We start from the raw sequence: 23,910 nt of genomic DNA on the forward strand, positions 1-23,910 counted from the left end.
AGAGTTTCCGAAGGAGTGATGATGAAAGTTTGGCAAGTTTACTTGCGCCATTCTGTCTAAAATCTGCACGGCCATTATCTACCAGACACTTGCAATATGAAAAATGCCAATGGTGTTTTTACATTCTTTAGAGTCTAATAAGCTACACATGTCAAAACTGTAAAGTTGAATTATCTTAAGTGTGTGTGAATAAGGCATACAGTTTTCTTTCCTTATTCATGTGGAGTTATTCCTAAGCTTAATAATAAATAAATAGCATTGGAAATACTTAAATATAGTACATGTATTTTAACACTTCACTGGCGTGCAGTGGGGCAGGCAAGGGTGTGTGTTTTGGAAATGCCTTCCTGTGAGCGGCCCAGGCTGGGAGCAGCAGAGACTTTGCGAGGCACACTGCCTGCCACAGCCCTGCCACATGCTATGGGTACTTGCTTTCGGTTCGACTCCAGTCACTCTTGGAACTAGCAGAAACTAGTACAGGCATTTAGTCATCATTTGTTCCTCTAAGAAACAACGTGGAGGCAAAAAATGCACTTCATCCTTGTTTTACTCTGTTGCAGCTGAAGGTAATTTCATGCCTTATTTTAAATCACGAATGGCATTCTGTAAAAGGTTGGATCCTGCTGTTCTGGGTCCAGTATTGCTAATGCTAAGCATAAAAAAAAAACCCAAAGCAAAAAACCCCGACTTTTTAAAAATCAAATCATGAAATGTAAAACCGATGCACTTTTGCTTTTTTCCCTTTGTTCTTTGAACCATTGGGGTTCAGGTTTTTCTACCTTTCTGTGTCACCATGCTGAATATTTTTTGTAACCTGTAACCTGTGTTTTAGTACCCAAAGCTATTTGTACCAATTTGAATGACTACTGATTTAGTCAAGTTATGGTTTGAATTAACAAGTCATGCTATAAGGGGGAAAATGTAAAATCCTTATTAAAGTTAAGAGTCATTAATTTGATCTCAGTTCATTTTGATCAGAAATGTAAAGGAAAGCAAATAAAAGAAAAATGGCTTGTTTTAGACACATCTGCCTACCTCCTTACCTGACACCCCAATAATAAATACAGCAGGTTGGCAAATTCAAGTTGCCAGACGTATCGTACAGTGGTGAAAAGCTCTCGGTCTGTTGCAGAGTAGCTGGAGCCCGGTGCAAACGGTCAGGACGATACCTTACTTCTGTTTCCACTGTCCGTTTACTTTTTGCTTCATTTAACTATCTAACCTCTGCAGCCACACTGGTATAGGAGCTATAGCTTCTTATAAAATAAAACTTTTCAGGCAGCATCTAAAGTGTTTAATAATACTTCATAATTTCCCCTTTTACCTCATGTCAGGTGACAGTTTGCAGAGCTCAGGCTGCGGGAAGGGGAAATTCAGGCTAACATTTTTCACAGAATCTATTTTGGGCATCAGCTCTCTGGGTGCCAGGCTTCAGAGGGAGGCTTTGACTTAAAGAGAAATCCTGTGCTCTTACCTCGCGCTCACTCAGGTTTGAACTATGGGATTCGGCACCTCTGTCAGGCTGTAAGTGTTTTAGACCAAGTACCCCAATTTAGTAACTCTTTTTGATGAACTGACTTACATGGGCTGCCAGAGGTCAAATGAACCCAACCAGAGGCAGGCAAGGAAAAAGAGTTGTCTGAATGCCCAGTTTTATGCTTTGCTTTCAAGACTCCTTGGGCCTCTCAGAAAATCACTTAATGACAAGCCAGGAAATTTTTTAACCAGACCTGAACTAAACTTTTACAGCCCCCTTTTCAGTGCCTTCCTGACTAATAGTAATCTTAAATAGTGTTTTTCATATTTGAGTTTCCTGGATTTGCTGTGTCCCATTTTTTGCCTTGTTTATTCAGTCCAAGTTAGCATTTTAAAGATAAAGAGTGAATTATGGAGCATTTTCAAAATATGCAGAGTTTACAAAATATGGATAATTTTGTAGCCCTTGGTGTCATGTTTATGCTGATGCATCTCAAGTGTAATCAGTTAAATTTTTCTATCATAAATGAGGAGTAACTCCATCAGGATTACTGAGTTCACAGGATAGCATGAAGTGTCTGATACTTTAATGAAGTCAAATGTGAATGTTTCTGTTACAAGGTAGTGCAGAGCGATGACTGATCAGTGTGCTTAATTTGGGGTTTTTTTTCTCTGTTGATGCCTGATCAGATAATTGCTCAACAAAGTTGCAATACCAGCAAAAAATAGCTATGTTATTCTCAAGGGAAAGGTAGCTTATTGATATTTCAAATGTCAATCCTCCAGATGTATGAAACTGGTTTTCTCTGTGTACAATACTTCTGCTAGCAGTTAGGAATTAACTACCTCCTGACTCACTGTGGAAATCAATTATGTCAGTCTACCTAAGCACAGCAGCACAAAACCTCTCCCTTTACCCAGTTTTGTTCTCCCATCCCTGCTCTAAATGTTACTAGGATTTATATGCTTATTGTAAAGATTTTCTTTGAAAATGCAGTAATACAACTTAGACACAGTTGGAAGTAGGTTAATTTGTTTTCAATTACTAGCTGCTTTTCCACTCAGAGGGGACTAAAATCTTTGCTCCTGATAAGTTACAACTGAAAATTAGTTCAACTGGGGGTGAGATAGTTTAAAAAAAAAAAAAAAAAAAAAGCATTAACTTCAAATTACTGAATTTAGCTGAGTTGGGATGACACTGTCCTGTTAAGGCCGCAGCATGAAACAAAACCTTGTTTAAGCAGCTGCAGGAAGCTTGCACTTTCCTGTAGCATGTCTCAGTTTTAAAATCTTTGTACTTGTTTGCTAGCAGCTTTTTTGTGTTGTAGTAATGATAAGCAGACCTAACCTGGGAAGTGGGGACGTTACTAACAAATAAATAGCAAGATTAAAAGAAAAAGGCCTGTTTTATACTTGTTTAAGTAATGGCTATGTGGCTGTGTATTGTATTGTAAGCTTGAATTCTGACAGCACATAACAGTCAAGTACAGTTGTGTTACTGTAGTCTGAAAACGTGAAGTGTGTGTGCTTTTAGTTAACTGGCAGTGTTGTGTTTTGATGAAGAAGCCAGTTGTTTGCTCTTGCTGTTTGCTGCGGGAATAGAGAGCTGATGTCTTAGCAGAGAGAAAAATAACTGGAGGAAATGTTGGATGGAAAAATATTTTAGGTATTGCTCTATGTGGTAGCATGAGTGTTTGAGGTCAGTATTATTCAAGCACTTGGTCAGTTAGATGCTGGCTGTGATGTTTTTCTGCTAACTTCTCCTGAAACCCTTTAATCACAACAACCCTAGGTATCCACAAGTTTTCTATGGAGAAATATTTACAAAGATGAATGATTTAAGATTGCCTTTAAGAAGACCTTTCACAGCCAAGAAATATGCGTACTTGCTAGTGGATATTACCATGTGCACACATTTATATGCCACTTTTACACTAATATTAGTGATTTTTCCTTTTGCCAGTAACGTTGTTGCAAAATTCTAGGCAGCCAGTTGTATATTGGCATAGAGCACATTCTTCTAAACCAGACTTTGGTAGGAGAAAAGTCTTAATTTTGTCTGGGAAGACGGGAAAAAGATCTCTTCTGCAGAACATGGTGATTCATCTCGCTGTGCTCAGCTCAGCCAGCCAGCCAGCCAGCTGCTGAGCTGCTGAAACTTTTCGGCATAAGCTTTCAGCTCTGAAAAATACTTTTCTGCTTCTTGATTGGGGTATTGTTGTTCTTAGTCATCAGGGCCTGGGATCTCACCACGCACCTCTGCCATGTGTGTAAGAACACAACTTATTGCTGGGGGGAAAAATTAGCTAAACCATAGGTTTTGTTTAAGTCCTGGAAAGTTTTTAGTCATTCTTGCCGCCTCTGACTGCAAAGTGTCAAAATAGTATCCATTTCTTTTGAAAACTCTTTCCCTTGCTTGTAAGTGTCCCCTGTTGACTTACAGTGAAAAGCAGCTGTTGAAGACACCAGAAGAGTTTTGTTCTCTAGTAGCCTGGTGTCAGTTCAAGGAGGAGACAGTCTTTTCAGCAGGTGAAAGAGGCTACTAAAAGCTCATGGGGGTTCTGTGCTTGGTTACTTCTTCCAGGGGCACTGAAGGTTTTCTTCTTGCATTTCAGCTGAGGGAAGCTGAAGAATAAGTGGATTTGTGCATGTGCATTTAGAGATGACCTAAGAGAAACCTAAGGTAAAAAAGAAAAAAAAATGCTAGGAGGGCCATGTGATCTGTCTGTGGGTGAGTGTATAATGACTGTAAGCCCAAGGATTTTCATTTCAACACTAGGTAGTACCTAATAACATGTTATAACATTGTATGACCCTGGGGCCAGTATTACAGCCATAGTTGTCTCCGGTGTTTCTTGTCCTGCTTTCTGTTGCTAGTTAAGAAATACATCAACTGCATCACTTCTTGATAGTGATAGGTGCAGTCTACCAGTAGATGGTCTCTGTTTCTTCAGTAGGTACAACACTAGCAGCTGCTTTGGACAGTCCAGAGAGAGTTTTATTAACATCGTGTCTAAATTAGCCCTTTGTATAGATCCTCACAACAGTTGCCTTCATGACATGGACTTCATCTGAAGTGAATGTCTTTGCAGAGTTGATGTCACATGGGAACAAGGGCCATTCCACTTCTTTACTTGTCCTCTCACGCTGCTTAAAGCACCTCACTGTTTAGAGAAACTCAAATATGAGACAAATCATTAATGGGCACATGAAGAAGTTGAACCAAGTTTTTGTGATAAAGATGTGTCAGGTGGCTCAATTCTCCTTAGTTTCTAATCGGTGCAGTTCTTACTGAGCCCATCTGAAGCTGGACAGCCTGTGGCTCAGAGCTTTGTGCTGGTCTTCCATGGGTCTAACTGGGAGGGAGGATATGGGAGTACGGTGGCTGGTTGGCTGTAGTTGTGGGCAACTGTAATCTCAGACGCTCCTCAGTGAGAGAAGCAGCAACAAGCCTTCTCAGGGTTTATGATCTCCATAGGTTGGCTCTGACAGGAATACCACAAGCTGTCTTCTACTTTTGGTCACTCCCTGAATTAGTAAGGAAATCATTGACCCTTGGGCTTTACCTAGTAACAGTGAATACTTGAAATCTTACTTTTCATGTTTGAAAGCCTGACAGGGGGTCCTGCTTCAAGTTTCTGTTATTTCAGTGGTGACCCTGAAAAACCATCATTTTATAAGGAGAGAGCAGACACCTGTGTCACATCTGTTCCTTCTGTTCATCTCCCTTCTGAAGCTCTTCTCACGTTGTTTGAGATATCCATCTTTTGTGTTCCTTGCCAACAAGTTTGTGGTTCTCAGTTGTCATTTCAGGAGACAAAAGGATAGTGAGAAATCTCCTGTGACTAGCAAGGTAATGTTAGTTGTGGCTTTTGATGGTATTACTTCTCCTGCAGAGCATCTTGCAGCCTCGGGCATTTGGATAGTTTTGACTTCTCTCCTGAGCTCTCCAACCATTTTTCTGTTCTGCTGGAGCATCAGAGAGGCAGTACTGTATTGTCCTAAGGTCTGTTTTAGCTGCAGTGTATGAAGCAGAAATGTATTTCTGGATTTCTTCCTCACCCCCTACTCTTACACTAGCTTTAATATTAGAAAGAAAAAAAAATAGTAACATGTTCAGGGGATTTAGTGATTACAATTTGCTTTGCAAAATATTTATTGAAAGCATCAGAGTCAAACAATTATCCTTGGTATCCTAAGTGTATCTTTGAAATTTAACTTTAAAAGTGATCTTGTTAGGATTCATTGCTTTGTAATCCATAATGCAGATGAAAATCTAGTAGCGCTTATCTGTGTAGAAAGCATAAAGTCTTCTGATCCTGTGGTGGCTAGTAAAAAGTGACACAAACCACTGTCATGTTTTCTAAATCAAATCTCTTGAGACTTCAGTTCCTCTATAGTTCTCTCTGACTGACCTTAGACCTGGGGCTTTAGTGGGTGTTGGATGGGAGTTTAATGCATCTGAAGGATGTGTAAAACTGAGCTGTGTAAAGGTGTTTGTGTTTCTGGGGTAGAGCCTGGATTGTTCCGGGTTTGACAAAGAAGATGCTCGGCAAGTAACTGCTCTGTTTCGTGACAGTAGTTTTTTGGGCAGATGTAAATGGAGTGAATGCACTGCAAGACAGAATCCCATTAAGCTGATTCTGAACTTCTAAAAAATGCTGTTTGGTAAAGCATAGATGCTCATGTAGATAAATTGTGTCAATAAAAAATGGTGAGGTAAAGTAAGTATTACTTTTAATGAGATACCGTGCTGCAGTGTCTTTAGTTCACTGGAAGTTTGTAGCCTGCATTTCAAATTGAAGAAGTAATGAAGCCAAAGGGAGCGTACTCTTGTCTGTTGGGTTTTGGATGGCAAGTAAGTCTGAAAGCTGTGATCTTTCTGCGATGCCAGGATTCTTTAAAAAAAAAAAAAAAAAGAAAAAGCGTCAAGCAGTTGACCTCTTGTGCCATCATCACTTTCCCATGTGGGTCAAAAGAGTGCTAGCCAGCTATGCAGGAAGTGGTTTTAAAGTGTTCTGGGGTTTGAAAACTTAGAATTATGGTGTTGTTTTTCAGGTGTCTTTTAGTTTAAAACTAGAAGATGGGACCATAGACAGTGGCAGAGCGAGAGCAGTGGTGTGGTATGATTTTTATGTTAGCATGTGAAAATGAACATGAGACTGGAAATCTCATTATTCCAGTAGTTTATGAATGTTGAAGTTCATAAAACAGTGTCTGTGAGAGGGAGAAGAAAGAAAATTAAATGGGTGCTACAGCCCTCTGTTTCTATCTCATGTAAGTGTAGCGGCCATGAAAAAATCCAAATTTCTGGAAAAGAAGTCATGTTTATTATAAAGAGTCTCTAGTAGCTGAACAAAACATCTCATAGCCTTTATAAGGAAGGTTAATTAAACCAGTTTATTTGTGCTTATCTAAAATGGTCAGGATAAGTTCAGACCTAACTTAGTAACTTTTCTAGAGTTCCTTGCCTTGCATGTGAATACACCCTGATTCAGACGTGGGTTTTAGTTACATATATCTTTACTTTGGTAGCTATGACTTGCAGTGACTCCAGTGACCCAAGCAACTTCTTTCGAGACAAGATGGTGTCTAATTGAAAAGACAGGAGCTGGGCTGAACAGGATTTTACATGCCTGTTAGTCCTGCCAAAACCTGCGTTAGCACAGATGTCCCAGGGTCTGGTGGGTGTGTGTGGGTTCACAGACTGTCCTGGTTCTTCAAGGATGTCCCTTTATCCATCTGAAAAATAGTTTGTTCCAGTTCTTCCTGGGTTATTTCTGCTGGTTGTAAGCAAGGCAGTGGAACATGACATGGGTGGCAAAGACTGCTCCGGATTCCCCTAAGTGCTAACCACTGCTCCTATGTGTCTGTTCTCCTGCATCATATATTCTAACACCTGGGTGAGTTAACCCTTTGTAATTATATGACAAGTAACACTGGTTTTCTTCTGTAGGAAACAGTAGTCATTACAGAAACGAGTCAAAGTACCATGAAAGGCAGTGGTCAACAGCTTCTTAAATATTAGACCTTATATAGTGGAAAGGAAAAATCCGGAATCTAAAGAGGCAGAGCAGTACCTAAACAGTGATAAGTTAAACAAAAAATTAGGAAAGACAGTTTGGAAGATAAGTGTAGGAAAGGCAGATGAATCACTGAGTTGATGAGAATGACAGATTCTCTGTCATAGCAAATGCCTGCTCCATGCACAAAAGAATTAACAAGGTAGTAAATGTTGTAAACACATCTTATATAAGACCTAGTGTTTCATGTTAAAGAAATGTTTATTAAAATTGCTGTAACGAAATTTGCATGAAGAAAAAAGGGACTTTTGAATAAAAACTTTCCCCAATGCTTTAGTGCCACAAGAAGAGACTTAATTAAAAAAAATGTGTTTAATTTTGGAGTAAGAATTTGACTCAACCTTTGAAAAAATCACTATGGTGATAGCAAATTAAGCGTAAAGAGTGTTTGGGTTATTTATAAAGTCGAAGAGACAGGTCACTTCGAACTGTAGAGAATAATAAAGATTAAAATGCTTTAACATTAATTTTCCAAGTGTAAGTACTGTAGTGTGTGATAAGAAGGAACTGCCTGATAAGATCAAGCCTTATAAAGCTCTACGATAACTACTGCAACCAGTAGGAAAGGCTACTGTTTACTGTTAGAGCATTTTTATTAATATATATTAAAATACCGGTTGTTTCCAGGTTGATGAATCTGTCTTGCATTAGCTGAGACACTTGTCACAGATTACTGAATTCTGTGTAAGCATAAATAAACAAACCCCATCAGTCAAGATCACTGCATCAGAAAATGTAGTTTCTTTGTTTATTTTGGCAAGTCTACTTAGTTTTAATTGAGTATGGTCCCAAACTTGAACCCTAGGTCTAAAAACGTTAAGAAAAATTTGAATTGGAGTTTGGACTTCACAGATTTTATTTTCCTAGTTAGAAAATGCTTCCAGACTTCGTCCTGTGCTGCATATTTATTCATGAGAAGGTAACAACCCTTTTATATTAGGTGTTATATAAACATGTGTCAAAGACCCAGCATTATTTTTTATTGAGCTGCAAATAACATGTGCAGTTTGGAGTCAGTTTTTTATTTACTGAGTGCTGCTGGCATGCTGATCCCCAAACTGAATAGGCAAGAGAGGGTCTGTGCTGAGAGGAGCACCCAAGCTTCCAACAAGGTGAAAAATGCTGAAAAATACTTGGCTACCTTTTTCATCTTTCTTTGCTTCTCAGCCTTTCTGACTGAAACAGACTGTGTGTACGAGGTGCTCTCTTTAACCAGTAATTCCTGTAAGGTAAGTGTCGTTGTTCGGTGGTATGGTGAGGGAGCAGAGAGTCTTAAGGAACCCGTAGCCCCTGAAAGTGCTGGGAGGAGTCCACCTGGTCATCTGCAAGGGAGTTTGACAGCAAGGGCATCCTTCCCGAGGTATTTGCTGCTATAAAGCTCTCCGGGTCCTTGGTTGCTGGTAGGAACGCGGGGCTCATTGACCTTTCGTTTTGGGGAGCTCCTATGTTACTCTCCAAGGATCTGGAACTCTTCCATAGTCTCAAATAGGAATGATCGCCTCCATAAGCAGGTTTTGTAAATATAGTTCCAAACCAGCATTGTAGACCTTTTTTCTTCAAAGAGCAAGTAAAAAATGCTGAGGCTCCACCTGGAATTTGAAAAAGAGGATTTTGAATCTAATGTAGAATTTCCTGGAATTTGGCTTGAAAACCTCAGAATTTGGACCTAATTTGTAGCAAACCCAAACATTACTCAGGAAAGATAGTAGCTGTCGATACGCATGAATCCAGCTCTTAAAGTGGTTACAGTTTGCCATTTTTTTCTATTTATTGTGGATTTTTTTCCAATCTGGAGTACAGCAATGGAATTTATGCAGCTATAGTGCTTTCTCTACTAATTCTACAAAAGTTAGTTAAACTTTTCTTTTTTAGCATAATGTTGATGGCATTGATAGTAAGTACAAATGAGGAAGCGGATGAAAATTTTTAAAAACTCAGATTAGAGTAATCACAATGTAAATGTGAAATATACCAGAATAATCAAATGGTTTTCCAGTCTGATGGATTTTTCTTGCTGATTGCATTAACCTTTCTTCCAAATGTAGGTGGGATAGCCTGGTGCCTCTCTTGGTAGTAGCCTTTTATGATTTTACATGATCAATTACTTGTTAACTTTCTTACTCCGAAGCCAGTAATTTGTAATGTTACTCCTTTAAAGGCTGTCTTTGATCTCTTTTTTTCCAGGAGCAGTTGGCACTATTTTTTGTATTGCCTTTTCAGGTAATACGTTTTTGTAAAAGGCAGTTGGAAAAATTTTGCTGGTTTCCCATTTATCACTTACGCTGTAGTTGCCAGGAAATTAGATGGATACTATGGGCTTGTATAATGCTTGAATTTTTTCCTTGATTTTCTGTCATATGATGGAGTCTCATATTCAAATACTAAAGAGATGAAAATAATTTCAAGCTTTTTAAGCTCCTCCTCTTCACTGGAAGGAGAAAAGGAAAAATCATCTGCGCACATAGAATTGAACAGAAAATTTTCAGCACACCAAGTTCATTTTTTCTAATGTTTGCTTTTTAATCCTCGGTGCATGCCTGATTCAGAGTTTAGTGATGGGGAAAAACTTCTTCTATGCACGTTATTAAAGATAAATTATATTTCTGTTGCTGGGAAGGAGGTATTCAGTAGCTTGTTAAAAACTTGACGTTTCCTCTGCCACGTAGATTTGGTTGGTTTGTTTAATAGAGCACTTAAGCGAACTTTTATGCATTGGGATTTTCTCCAACATTGAAGACAATTTTGTTCAATTGGATTTTTAAACATTTGAAAATTGGAATAAGAAAAGAAGCATTGTTTAGGGTCCTGGCTAGGATTTTAAAAACAGGAACAACTCATAGTGTTCCTTATTAAATTTAATTAATTGCTACTTGTGGGCAATATGGCTGAGTTACTGTTGCAGTGAGGCCAATAACTTACAAAATTTGGAGTTCTATATGTTCAGAGCTCAGTTAGAGCTTTGCCTAAGAGTAGTTTGATTATTTAATTTAAAAAAAAAAAAAAAGTTTTTCTTTATTTCAAAAGGGTATTGAAGAGCATCTCACTCATGGATTTTTAAATGCTTTTGGTGTTTCCATGGCTAAATCTTTGGTAAGAATTTAGTCAGGTTTATCAGCAGTTAAGAAAATCTTTACTATTTGGTACCCGCTTAATGGTGAGATACATGCCATTAATTTGATCTCAGTCTGTTTTCTGTTGCACAGATGTTCACATTACAAAATCATTACTGTCTACCAGTCATCAGTGCTCCTATTGGAAAAGCCAATATAGGAGTGGGGAACTAAATGGGTGTCTGAAGTCTCATCTTATTCTAGAGATAGTCTTTCCAAATGAGCAATAAAGGGGACTGTGTGAGGAAACGCATCTTTGGTGCATCTGAGATGTCTGTTCTACAGCTAAAGGGAATACTCCAGCCTGACCATTCACTCACTCAGCACCAAGCCTTTATGCATTGAATAATTATTTTTAATGAATAGCACGGGGAGTTAAATCCTTATGACTTAGTTATTTCTCAATTGAACCGAAAGTCTGTTTCCATAGTGAATGTGAACTAGGAATTTGTGATAGGAGTTTCAAGTAATGTAGTTTTGCGAACCTTTTCATGGTTAGATGATATTTGCCAAACGTTTTAGAAAGGTTTGCATTTCATTATGAGAAAATAAAGCTGCGGAGTTTGTTCTGACCCTTGGCTGAAAATTGAAGTAAGTATACACAGTGGCTACCCTAAGTATTAATGTATTTAAGTGTGCATGCTTGGAAAATGTATAAAATGGAAGATTTACTGATTTCTTCAGGCTCTTCCTCATTGTATAAGGCATAGTGCTCTTGGGTTTACTTACAAAATGGTGAAATGAATGTGGCTCCCCCAGGTAAAGTTCTGGTCAGAGTGAAGTTACCAGCAGAATGCCCATTGAGTGAGGTGGGGCAGAATTTCACTGAAATGCAGAACACTTGAAATCCAGTACAAGGTTAAAAAAGAAACTAAAAACCTAATTCATATTTGAAAAACTATGTGAGTCTCTCTCATAAACTTCCTCTCCTTATTAAAATAAGATGTATTTATTCTTCTTCAAACGAAGTCACACCTCTCCAGACAATATTGCTACGTTAAATCAGAGTGAGTTTGTTTATAGAAATTAATGGCTCACTGTGTTCATGAAAACAATTGCTAACACTAATAAACACCCCTCCAGCTTGACAGTTCTTCTGTGTCCATTTATGTTTCCTTCGACAAGATATAATCAGTCTCTGACACAAAGTTTTAAAAGTGTTAATCCTAAATAGGTGAGCTGTTCTTATCACCCCCATTCAAGTAACCAAATTTTAAAAAACAAAAGCCTTTCTTGCATTTAGTTTCAAAGTGACTAGGCAACATACATTTTTGTTTTTAATTTGTGCTACAGGGTGACTCATAAAAAGACTTTCAAAACCAAGGTGGAGATGCTGTCTCCGTGTTTCTCTTGTTCTGAGGAAGGGAGAGCTATCGGCTCCCTCTCACTGTGTATAAAACAGGGTTGTGGAGAAATGTAACCCAAGCCGTCAGTAAGACTGACAGAAAGCCTTTACAGCTTGTTCCTAAGCTCTCCACCAAAGCACTCCCTGGGGCAGGCCGCAAGCCCTGCCCTGCCCTGCCGTCGGTTTGCCCTGGAGAGGCCGGGAGGAGCGGCCTGCCCGCGGGACCTCCGCCATCACCGCTGCCTGAGAGGGACGTGCTTCCAGCCTGGGAACCCTGAATCCTCAGCGCTCTGAAGGGGTACAGAGCGATGGGGCAATGCTGTGCCCAGCTGGGATCGAAGGACTAGCGTAGTTGTAAGGCGTGCTGAGGAGAGGGGAAAGGAGCTAGCAGAGAGAGCGGCAGGAAGGGAGCAAGCCATTTTGCACGCGGCGGGCACTGGAGCTGGAGGTGGGAGCAGGCCCGACGCCCTGACCCCTCCGCTGTGAGGGCAGGGGGAGAAAGTCCTCCTGTGCTTGCCCTCTGCTTTCTCAGTGAAAGGCTAAAAACAATTTCTCAGCCCATCAGGAGAAGCAGGAGAGACCGAAGCTTTCTGGATTGGTTCTTTCATATTTTAATAAGAGTTTGGGGGGTTCCTTTTTGAATAGCCAAACTTCATTTCTCCCTGCCATGTGGAGAGAGCAGGCTCTGTCTCAGCAGAGAGGAAAATGAGGCAGCTTGATCAGCTAATGAGGTTAGAAAGTAATCCTCATTACAGTTATTTCCGCTGTGCACCGCTGCTTGGGGGAGTAGTTCTTACTGGGGATTCTCCTGTAGTTTTTTGATAAAAGGCATTTTCTTCAGTGGTATTTTAGCAGTTGTCTGTTACAAACCATTTTGGCTTGGTTCTTTCCCTCCTTTCTTGCCTTACCTTCATCTCTGCTATTAATTTCTTTCATAATTTATCTAAACAGCTTTCCACAAACCCTGGAGATTGTACTCTTCAAAGCCAAATTATATTTCTTACCTCTTGTAAAACCGCCTCTCTAGGAGGAGTACATTTGGAGCGAAGATTGCTTGTTTCACCTCAACAAGTATTTTTAGTTAAGTATTTTTCCTCTAGGTGATTTCAGATGGTCTCTACTGGATCCTTAGTAACCTACACACTAGAATGTTTGATTTTAAGTTGTTATTTGTAGTTTTTCTGTAATTTGGAGATAGCCAGAGGCTCTACCACCTGTAAGAAAAATATTTGCATCCTCCTTAACATGAAGGAACTTGCTCTGTTAACTGCATTTGACTTAATGTCATGAGCTTAAACACTAACCCGAGAACTGTTAATCAGACCTCTGGTTTAAAACAAGGGCATAATTCACAAGTCAAATTTAGGTGGTAGGATTAGGCAGTTAGCAACTGGGTTTAATAGACTCTGCTATTGTGTGTTTGGTTATGACATTCTTAGTTGATAAAATTATTTGTTTGCGATTCTTTGCTTTTTATTCCTCACACTCACTAAGAATTGCTTAGTTACAAAATCTAAAAGCCTGATCAATCAGTTTGTTAAAAATACGAATAATAAGATAGTGAGTATTTTTTCTTCTGTGTGCTAAAAATTATTTTTGGCCTTGTGTTAGGAGCACAGCAGGCTAGCAAAGCAACTTTTGCATTTCAGCATCCTCCTAACTCCTGCTTCTGGCAGTTCATAGAGGTTTGAGAAATACTTTTGCTTCTAGCCCATGTTCTACTCACACTCCTTTCTCCCAGGCTGACTGGAGTGGGCAGTGCAATACAAGGCAGAGAGTCACTGTGGGTAAACTGGTTTTGGTCAGTAAGGCAGGCACACCTGTTCCTCAGGTGAAACTCTGTCTGTGATAGCAGAGCTCTCCATGGCTAACCTCGTGAGAGGGTGACTTGGAAAGACAGAATAGTATTTGCCCTTTCTTTTGACAAGCTACAGAGGATCCCATTTTCCCCATGTTTCCTAAATAGAATAAATCCACTTGTTGTCATTTTTTAATTTCTTGTCATTGGTTATTGGAATCTGCAGTAATTTTATTGTCATACTGTCACCACGGGATCATGACAGCATATATGTCTGCCTTCACCCTATAAGCAGGCAGAACTGTGAAGGATACGTTTTTTCCTACTGCTGTACTGTGAGAGTGGAAGATGCAGTGCCTGCAAAATGGTTGGTATCCGTGGTGGTCTTAGTGGTGGCTAGTGGAAGTGCTCTAAGAATACTCTCCTAAAGTTGTTTACAAGACTTATCTGAGATGGTAGCTGTTGGGAGCAAATAACTACCCTCTCACCACATTAAATTAGTTTTTAAAATTCTTTTGCGCAGTCTGTAATACAGTATGTTAGTGTTAAAATACGTTAGTGTTGTGTATGTTGTTTCTTCAGGGAAACTTCTTTGGGGAAGCCTCCTCCTCTGAGATTTGGAGATCATCTCAGATGTTCAATGAGACAGGAAGAGGCTTTTAAACTCAGAGATTTCAAATCTTTCACATACATATTTTACATATACAAGGAAGTGCATCAGATTTAATTGTAAACAGCTCGTGGACTCACTCTGTGTGTTTGGATGGGTTCTGTGTGTTTGTATAAGAATAATGTCTTGGTAACTACCTAGCTTACTGTCTTAAGGTTTTACGGTCATATTCCTGCCATTCATTTTCCTCTGTTATTAACGAAATTTTAACCTATTAGCAGAAATATTTATTGTAGAATTTTTCCATGGAAGCTCTGCTAATCTTCATGCTTCCAAAAGTGAGAAGTGAATGTGTGTGAACTATACACATGCACATACTGTAAAACTAATGTGTGTAATCTAGCTACTGCTCTTTTTAGAATATTTGCTATTCTATGATTGTTTTCAGCTGCTTATCACTTCACATGTTTTTAACTTTTGGACTGAAGTTTTCCATGCTGGCTGCCTGCATTCTGGTATGTTTTATTTCAGTCAAAATGGCTCCACAGTTTCCAATAATGGGATTAATAAATAGCATATTTTGCATTTGTGAAAAAGAAGTACTCTGGTGAACTTCTCTTGAGAAGCTTATGTTCCTCCCTTATTTAGAAATGAGGCAGAAATTTGCTTTTTGCTTCTTAACTTTCCAGTGCTACCAATAAATACTAGTAAAACGTTGCTTGTCTCACCTAGTGTACCCACATCGAACTGACGCAATGAAGAACTCTGTTAAAAGTCCCCGAGGAGGTACATGGTTCTCCTGTCAGAGCAGGGTCTGAACAGTTGTTAACCAGGATTGAGGCCATATGCTAAGGACAAGGAGGAAAAGCAGTATCAGACACACTTATTGCCTTGCTGAAGGCATTTTTATCCTGGATTGTGAGAAAAGCATAAATTCTGTAAAATAAATGCTGTGCTTGGGAGTACTGGCAAAGACAAGGTGAATATGAAGAGGTCCGAGCTTCTGGCCTGCTGGACTCCAGGAACAGCAGGATTTGGGTTGTCTTGAATTCTGCTGCGAAACCTGTCAGTTTGATTAGCTGAATGCATATTCCTAAATAGACTGGAGATGACGCAATCATTTTTAGGAACCTGATTTGAAAAATCTTAATTATGTTCTCTGTACTGTGTCTTCAAAAACAGAACCAGAGAAAAGAAATGTTTTATCATACTTTTATCAACATGAGGCTTATACGACTCCACGATTTGAGGGTATCAGAGCCCATGGAGAAATTTTGCAAGCCATATCAGACTCAAGCTAGAAAGGCCACCTTTTTAGCTTATGTTTATATTTCTTGATTGTGTGTGTGTTATTATTAGTTGCATTTTAGAAAAGTTAAAGAGCAATTTCTTAATTTTGTGGAATCAACTGACTGCGTTCTCTTGAGTATGCAAGGATCTGCGTAGAAATAGAGGAAAAAATTATTGGCATTTATATATCTCTAAAATTATCTTTGAGATTTTCTAGGGTTTTTACACTTAAAAATGAGTTAATATTCTGGAAACTAAATGGAGAATATTAATTCCACATAACCATACTTAAGCAGTCATTTATTTGCTTAGGTAGTTGGTTTTTAGGACTAATTGAGTAAATAAATTCTGTTCAAATAATTTCTATGAATAAATGTAAGTTTAAATAATGCTTCTCACTGTTTTTTTTTTAAAAAAGTTATTTGCCTTTGACGGTCCAGCAACCCTGCACGTGCTTCCAGTCCCTTCTTGTACCCCTTTTGGGAAAAACCCAACATGGTTAATAAGTTGGGATGCAGCACAATTTCTATACTTCAAGAAAAAAAACACATGGAAGAGTGCTACCAGTCAGTATTTGTTACCAAAGCGAAGCATGACTGCAGAAACACTTCATCTTCTTGATTTGCTTGAAATTGTTTACAGATTTAGGCCCAGATCTGACATTTAGGCATTCTGTGTGAATACACCAGAGATGTGCAACGTCATACTTGAGGAAAATGCAGTGTTGCTTCTGAAACGCTGTAGTCATCGTGTGAGGGTTTGACCAGGTGCCTTGTGCTGTGTTATGGGTTGTGCTCCACATCTGGGTGGACATCTTTGGGGCAGGCTCCAGAAATATCAGGTCTCCACTGATGATACCGCCGTGGATCCTTCCTGGTGTGAGCTGGGTGGAGTTTGGTGAGGGACCGGGTCTCACCCACATTTCCCACCTAGGCATTGGTACCCAGGAGGGGCTCGCTAGTACAGCTAGCTCCACCAGCCTTGGGAAGGTTGATGTGGAATTTGACTCCAGGCCAAGTAGTGCCTCAGGGACTAAAATAAGCCATCCCAGTTAGGCCCTTTATACTGATAGAATTATGTTAGTGCATTCGCTGCCACAGAGATTTGTTAGAGAGGAGGGAAAGGATTGCACCCTAAGGGATGTTACAGTGCTGGTGAGAGCTGCTGGTATCAGCGTGGCCTCTGCTGCCTGTGTGTATTTCTATATGTCTGTCTTTAAACCCCTCAAATAAGTGAGTCCAGATCATGTTCAGCTTTAGTTATGGGATAAAGATTGATGTAAGCTGTAAAGTATTTAAGTAGCCGGAGTACGGTATGAAACACTGGAGTTTGTTTAAAAGCTCACCCAGGAGATGAAAGGTTCCCTTGTTTGGCAGCTGCCACTTCGAGTGTTGTTTTCATAATTCCTAGTAGCACTCTTCGGACTTCAGAGGCCCCTGATTTTAGTGAGGGAAACAGGAGTGCAGTCAAGCCTATGATGCCCGATGGCTTCAGAGAAGAATTTTTCAGCAGTTTTATTAATAATGGGCCCTTAAAGCTCTATGGAAAAGGAAATAACAGCAGTCCTTTGAAAGAGATCCTGAGAACCACCACCACCTTTATCATTCACTGAAAAAATCAAGTTGTGGTATAAGGAATGTTTTTGGTGAAAAAACCAAATTCTACTGCAATGAGCTGATGCAAGCAGTACAGTAGTAATGACTAACTTTATAAAGCAAAGTGTCTCTTATTAATGTGCTGCAAAGCACTCTAGAGATTCTCAGTTCTCAAATTAAGCTATAAAAGATAATAGTAGAGCTTATAAAGTTTCTGCACAGTGAATGATTTCATGGCAAAGGCTTTGTTTGTTTTAATGAGGTGAGCAGAGGGCATTTGCCTGACATCTTCAGCATCCCCAAGGTGAATAGGTGCAGCAGTTACATTTTACAGTTTCACTGACATTATAGGGGTGCTTTTTTGCAGCTGTATTATGGTGTACTTTATAGATTGTAAGTAAGTTTTGAAGTTAAAAACTTCAGTAAGGAAACAAAACTGGAAGTTTACTGCTGCTGTGATTCATCTGGTCACAGAAATAAATACATTTATTTATATTTATGTAATACATTTGGATAATAGTTGAGGGCTATGATTCTTTAGTGGCATCCATAATCTTAACGTAGTTCTCCGTAGACCAAATGACTATTATAAGTGGTGATGTTTTGCTGATGAGCTCATCCAAGGAGTGAAGAACCAGTTGGGAACAGAGACAGAGTGACACTCCTCCATCTCAGATGACCTTTTTGCCTTCCCGAAACCACATCTAAGCGAGTGGTTTTTGACCGTGGTGTGGTCGAAGGCCACCTTGCGCTGTGCCCACCCAGCCTTAGCTCCCATGTACATGCTTTCCTAAAGGACAGGGGTGTAATAGTGAAGTAGGAACTTTTTCATCCAGCTAACTGGAATAACAGAGGAAAGTCTTAATTTTAAAAGTTATATTTGAGGCACCACTAACAGGTTTTAATGTGAATGCTATGTGTTTGCTTCCTGATATTTTTGTAGGTCTCCTTTGCCTCTCTTCCATTCACTTTCACGGTAAAGTTGACTTACTAATCTCAGCAAAACTATCAGAAGGAGGACTGCATTGTATTGTTGTGAGGTGATTATTTTATTTTTTTTTAGTATAGATTAGTTTTCTCTTTAAGCACAAAAATGTCTGCACTGATGCCATGGAGTACTCTAAAAGAGCATATATTGCAGACACAGTTTGTGTATAGGGATTTCTACAAAGACATTTACGCACAAGTGTGTACACAAATACACAGACAATTTTCAGAGACACTTTGTATAGCTCTTACAATGATAAGAGGTCATTGCGTGTTGCTGTCATATAAAGAGGCTGCAAGAAAGCTCCTCTGAATTGGGAGAAGGAATGTAGTTTCATTCATTAAGAGGTAGAAAAGAACTTTTCTTCTTTTTTTCGTGAAGTCACCACTTGTCAGACTGTTCATGGGCTTTGAACAGAAAGATTTTTCAGACTAGGAAAATATTTGTGGTCTTATTTGCTTTTTTAATTTAGCAGATTTGTCTGTTTTCTGAAGGAAGGGTTAAAATAAAATGAGGAAACTAGATCTCTTTTTCCCTTATAGGAGTGTAGGCTTATTCCAGCCGTGAACACTACTAACTTCCCTATAAAATGCTTGTGCATTGCCCAACTGCTCTCATGTGTTTCAATTAAAATTTGGCATTGTCAGTTCAGATTTGTTGTAAGTGTAGTTTGGTGGTTTACATTACGCAGCTGAGTAACGGAAGGCAAAGCATATGTGTGCGAAAAAGGCATTTAGTTGGAAACCGGAGTTGAACTGCATTCAGTTTTTGCCAATGCTGCTTTTAAGTTTGTGCTATTTTAATAGTTACCCAAAGTGATACAGTTACTAAAAGAAAATAGCCCTCTGAGCTGGAATTTTTCATGTTTGCTTCTGGCCACAAGGTAAATTTGGTTTGGTTATTTGTTAAAAATCCACATAGTTCTGTCTGCAAATGCATATTTGATTGGTTTTTTCCCTTGTCTGTTCTGTATGTTTTTAATAAAAAAGCCCAGAGCCTTTTTTGAACTCTAAAATAAAAGTAGACCTTCAATCTTGCCATGGAGTCTCAGTGGATAGAAAATGGGTTCTATCTTGATGTATTTTGATGTATAACATGATGCAACAGGAGCAAAACCTTTGACGCTTTGTTGGTAATTGAGTTTTTAAGTTAGGAAGATAAACGTGCTTGAAAATGGCTCGTTACAAATGCATAATGGGTACCAAACAAACATGCCAGGGTTGGTTGGTTTGGTTTTGGTTCTGTCATCATGCTAGGGAACAGATTTTATACATTACTTCAGTTGTTTTTTCTTGTGTGTTATTTAAATGCAAAGAACGCCAAGAAACCCAAGACAACGAGTGTTAAGCTAGAAGAGGAGAGAAAAGTCAGAGAAATGCCTAGGTAAATCAGGATTAGTCTTGCTAGCTTATTCATGTACCGGATAGCAACTTACTTCTTCCAAAAAATTGGACTCTGAAGAGAACAAGTAATTCTTCCATTTGCCGTAGGAAGACAGACCTGTATGCAGTTCCCCTGGATGTTGTCCCCTCTGTGACAGTAGCCCTTACCGGTTGTCTTCTGTCCTGGAAGACCGGAGGGCCCGGCAGTGACCCCCGGGGCATGGGGTATGTATCTCTTTGAGCTGGAGGTGGGATAATGCAGTCAAGTCTGTGCACCATTGGCAAGTGGGAGACTCCATTTTACCTGTGGGTTCTGGGCTGACCATCCTCCCTCAGAAAGGTTTTCTGACACCTTCGTGTTCCCTTAAGTCAGCAGTGTGAAGAAATCCTGCATACACTTAAAGAAGGTGAGCACCATTTGCAGGATTCAGCATACAGCCCCACAGATTTTGCATTTTAAAAGAATGCGAAGCATAGATACTTAGTTTGATGGTAATTAACTTTGAACAGTGTACCAAAGTATTTGGCACATTTAGAAGTGTTTTAAAATCAAGGTTTCAGTTTGTTTCTGAGAAATTTTGTAGTTAACCCAGTTTCTGCTCTTGATGCATGAGTGACTGGGTACCATATGATGAACTGTGTTATATAAGATGCTCAAATTGTTGATCCAAAATTCTAGCTATTTAACTCTTCTGGGATCTTAGTGTTTTTTGGTTTATTTTTGTCCTGTTTTCTCTTTTCGGTATTTGAAGTGTTGATATGAAGCCCTTTTCTGCCAGTGCTGTTAGCAAGAAGAACTTATGTACACCCATCTGCCTGTTCCTTGGGTACGGGAATGGGTTGCACTGTCAGGAGCTTTTAACTATGTGGTATAGATAAATACAGGTGGGATTTTTCCTGCGTTCTCTTCTGTTTCCTCTAAATAGGTTTGTGTCTTGCAGCAGGATATAGTGGAATAAGAATCATCAGCATCAGTGGTTCCAGCTGCTTCCTCAACACAAAAACTGCATTTTATTTGGATGAGCTTTGCTGTCTCTTGAATATTTTGAGAGGAAGACAGTTTCTCCCGTTCTGTGCATCTTTCCCACCCAGATGTTTGGTTCTTCATTGTATTTTATTAATGAGTCCAACGCTTTCTTAGCTGTAGGGCTGCAATGCAGCAAGCAGATGCTTCTATTAGAAAACATTCCATGATATTGGAAGCTTAATTATCAAAGGCACAAAGTCAGACTCTCATTATATTTTCCACTTGTTTAAAAAGAAAAAAAAAAGCCAATAGTATTCTTTGTTTTTATGGTAAGACTGAGGATAGGTTAACAGCTGGGAAATACATAGTAGCAACTCCATGGCTGAACAAGGAAGATAATGATTGTTCATCTGCAGAGATCGTTATTTTCTTTTAATATATGAGATTGCAGTGTTTCTGTTTGTAGCTGTGAAGCTTTCATTACATATCATAATTATTTATAAATTATGTCTGTGTAGGCCCTTCCTATAGGAATTTGTGTCTTTATTGGCAGAGGGCTGTGGGGAGAGGAGACTGGCAGGTAGGCTTGAAAGAACACGCATGTTATCTTATGGGTATTTGAAAGTAAATGTTAGGTTTTTGTTCTTAAAAGGATATTGTGAAACACAAAACAAGGCCAGAAAGGTCATATTTCCCTAAATGCATGGATAGTATGAGAAGGGAACAGCTGAATGGGATGTTTGCTTGAGAGAAGCAAAACAGGCCAATTTTCCTTGATAAAAATACTGATTTTTTTGAGTTGTTCAGTCAAAAACTTCAGAGTATTTTTTCCCCTCGGTTGTTAAAAAAGGTGCTGTCAGTGTTGTGTTGCTAACACACTTCTTCGGTTAGGTGCAGTTACATGCCTCAGACACTGTATATGAGCATAGCAATAAAATATGACAAGGGTATATTAAAATATATCTGTTATTAAAAAATGTTGGTAGAAAATAGATAGGGCACTAGATTAAAAAACCACAAACATGGTGTTCTTGGTGAGTTGTTTGGTTTTGCTGATTGGGATTAGAAATGTTTCCCGAATCACAGCTGAAGTGAGGGAGTGGAATTCAGTTCTTATATCCGTGCTAAACAAGAACTTTTCAACTAGGGAAATTTCACAGATTTAACTGGTAACAGCATTGCTTCCCATGCCTTTATGCAGTTTGTTTATGTAAAAAGCTGTCCTTCAAGGACAAGAAAAAAATAGCGTCTTTGCTTTTGTATGTTGAGTAATGAGGGATTTGAGAGAATGAACTGTGTAGTTCTCTGGAAAATGAGATTTAGCTGATCACCTCAGGATACTGCTTCCCAGCTGTGCTCTTCCCTTGAATTTTGTGAGTTATTTTGTGAATTGTTTTCCAACAGATTTTTTGAGGCAGGCCAGGCTTAAAGGAGAGTATATATTGTTGGTATTGCCTGGAAATAAAGAATCAATGGCCTCTTAGTTAAAAGGGTGTATTTGGCATGATTTTACAATGCTAATAGAGTTGTTTTGGATTTGCAGAATGATATACTCACTTGAGAACAAAATTGAATTAATCAAAACCCTGCTTTAGCTTTTTTTCCCTAGTTTACCAGTAACACCTCTGTTCCCCAAGCATTTCATAGCTCCTTAATCCACAGGTAGAAGTTATATCCACTTTACTGACGGGATGGGAAGCTTAGAGAGATGACGTAACGTGCCCAAAAATACGAAGTATAGTCTCCCAAGTCCAAGAAAAATATGAGAAATGCTAAACCGTTACTTTGTTCCTTTTCTTATTTCCAGGTTGAAAGTTGGAGTACGGTTGTATTGTTAGTTAGAACTAAGAATTGCGTGACAATTACTTATGCCCCATTGACTGTGGGCCTTAGAAGTACTGACATTTAAATGCTGAAGGAGCGCTTTCTTCAGTGTTGTCTAGATTATTTAGTAATAAAGCAGAGTTCTTTTCCTTGCCCTGACATGGGCAAAACCACTGTGGACTCGGGTGAAACTTTTGCTTGGATATAGCTTCTGGTGCAGGCTCCGTGTTAATCTAGTTGTTACCTAGTGTCATTCAGAGGATAAAATTCAAGTAGATGCTCTGGAAAGCAGAGCATCTGGAGACCATGTTAAGGCAATGGTTTGGGTCTCTGGATTGTTGCATTGAGTTCAGAGCTGAGTCACAGTATAATGATGAAGATAGAATTTAAACTTGCTGGTTTCATTAGATACTGGGCAAAATGGAGACCTGGTCTTAGCGGATACAAACAGGAGTTTAAAACTATTGTTTCATGTAGATTGTTGTAGTTTAGCATGAAAATCAAAACTGGTAGAATACGGATCAGCAAACCTCAGGATTTTTCAGTCATCTAAAATCTGGTGCGGTTTTATAGGAGAAGTTTTAAGTATTTGTTATAACAAAGGTCCTTTCTGAATACAGTCATACATCTTTTTAGTTTTCTATGGTACTGTAATAAAATGGGATTGTGCAGTACATGATCTATATAGGCTGTCTGAAATAGTTGCAGACCTTCTTTAGGTTAGAAAAGGTATACACTCGTGAGTGCCTTCTTGCACCATCTGCAGCTATATTGCAGAATGCCGATGTCTCCTATGCTGCTTACAGTAGCGCCGGGGACATCCTGCTGCTGATGTGCCTGGTGCTGTCTATGGTTTCTTTAAACTGGGTTTTGCTTGTCTGGATAATGTTCCATTTGCATCTCTTCAGGCAGCACGCAGATGATGTGGGCTCCTGAGACACTGTAAATAAATCAGATGAATTCTTGTGGCGTGGCTTGATTCACAGGAAACTAGAACTATCTTTGTGTAGTAATGTGTATAAAATACTAGTGGGCCTTTCTCCTACGTTCCTTACCCTCCTGAACAGCTGCTGCTCACAGCAGATGGGCTTTTATAGCACTGACTGATACCACCTTCCAGAAAGTTATGAAATTCTTATCAGTGCGTGTTCAGTGCTTCTTCAATTAATATGGTGGCAGTTTATGCTAACTGGATTGTATAGTGTTATGTTTTATTCTTTAGCAGAAGAGGTTTTTCCTTGGTCATGGCCGAAGTGCATAGGATGCTATACCCTTCTTGAGAGTGGCTGAGCACCCTCACTTCCTGATGGTGTACGTAGCAAACCCAAGTGCTGTACAGATAGTAGTTTTATTCTTCAACAGCTTCCACACCCCTTGAGTGTCTCTTCAGCACCAGTTCATTTTTCATTACAATTAGCATAGGTTCACTGTTCTCTTCTGCT

The 23,910-nt window shown here is 39.2% G+C and overlaps 1 protein-coding gene across 3 annotated transcripts in view; it reads left to right on the forward strand.

Moving 5' to 3' along the window:
* LDLRAD4 (low density lipoprotein receptor class A domain containing 4) overlaps positions 1–23,910 on the forward strand; it is a 293,715-nt gene that overhangs the window by 72,786 nt on the left and 197,019 nt on the right. The window lies entirely within an intron of this gene.

The sequence above is a fragment of the Accipiter gentilis genome, chromosome 27 (assembly GCF_929443795.1).
Source record: "Accipiter gentilis chromosome 27, bAccGen1.1, whole genome shotgun sequence".
Taxonomy (NCBI): domain Eukaryota; kingdom Metazoa; phylum Chordata; class Aves; order Accipitriformes; family Accipitridae; genus Astur; species Astur gentilis.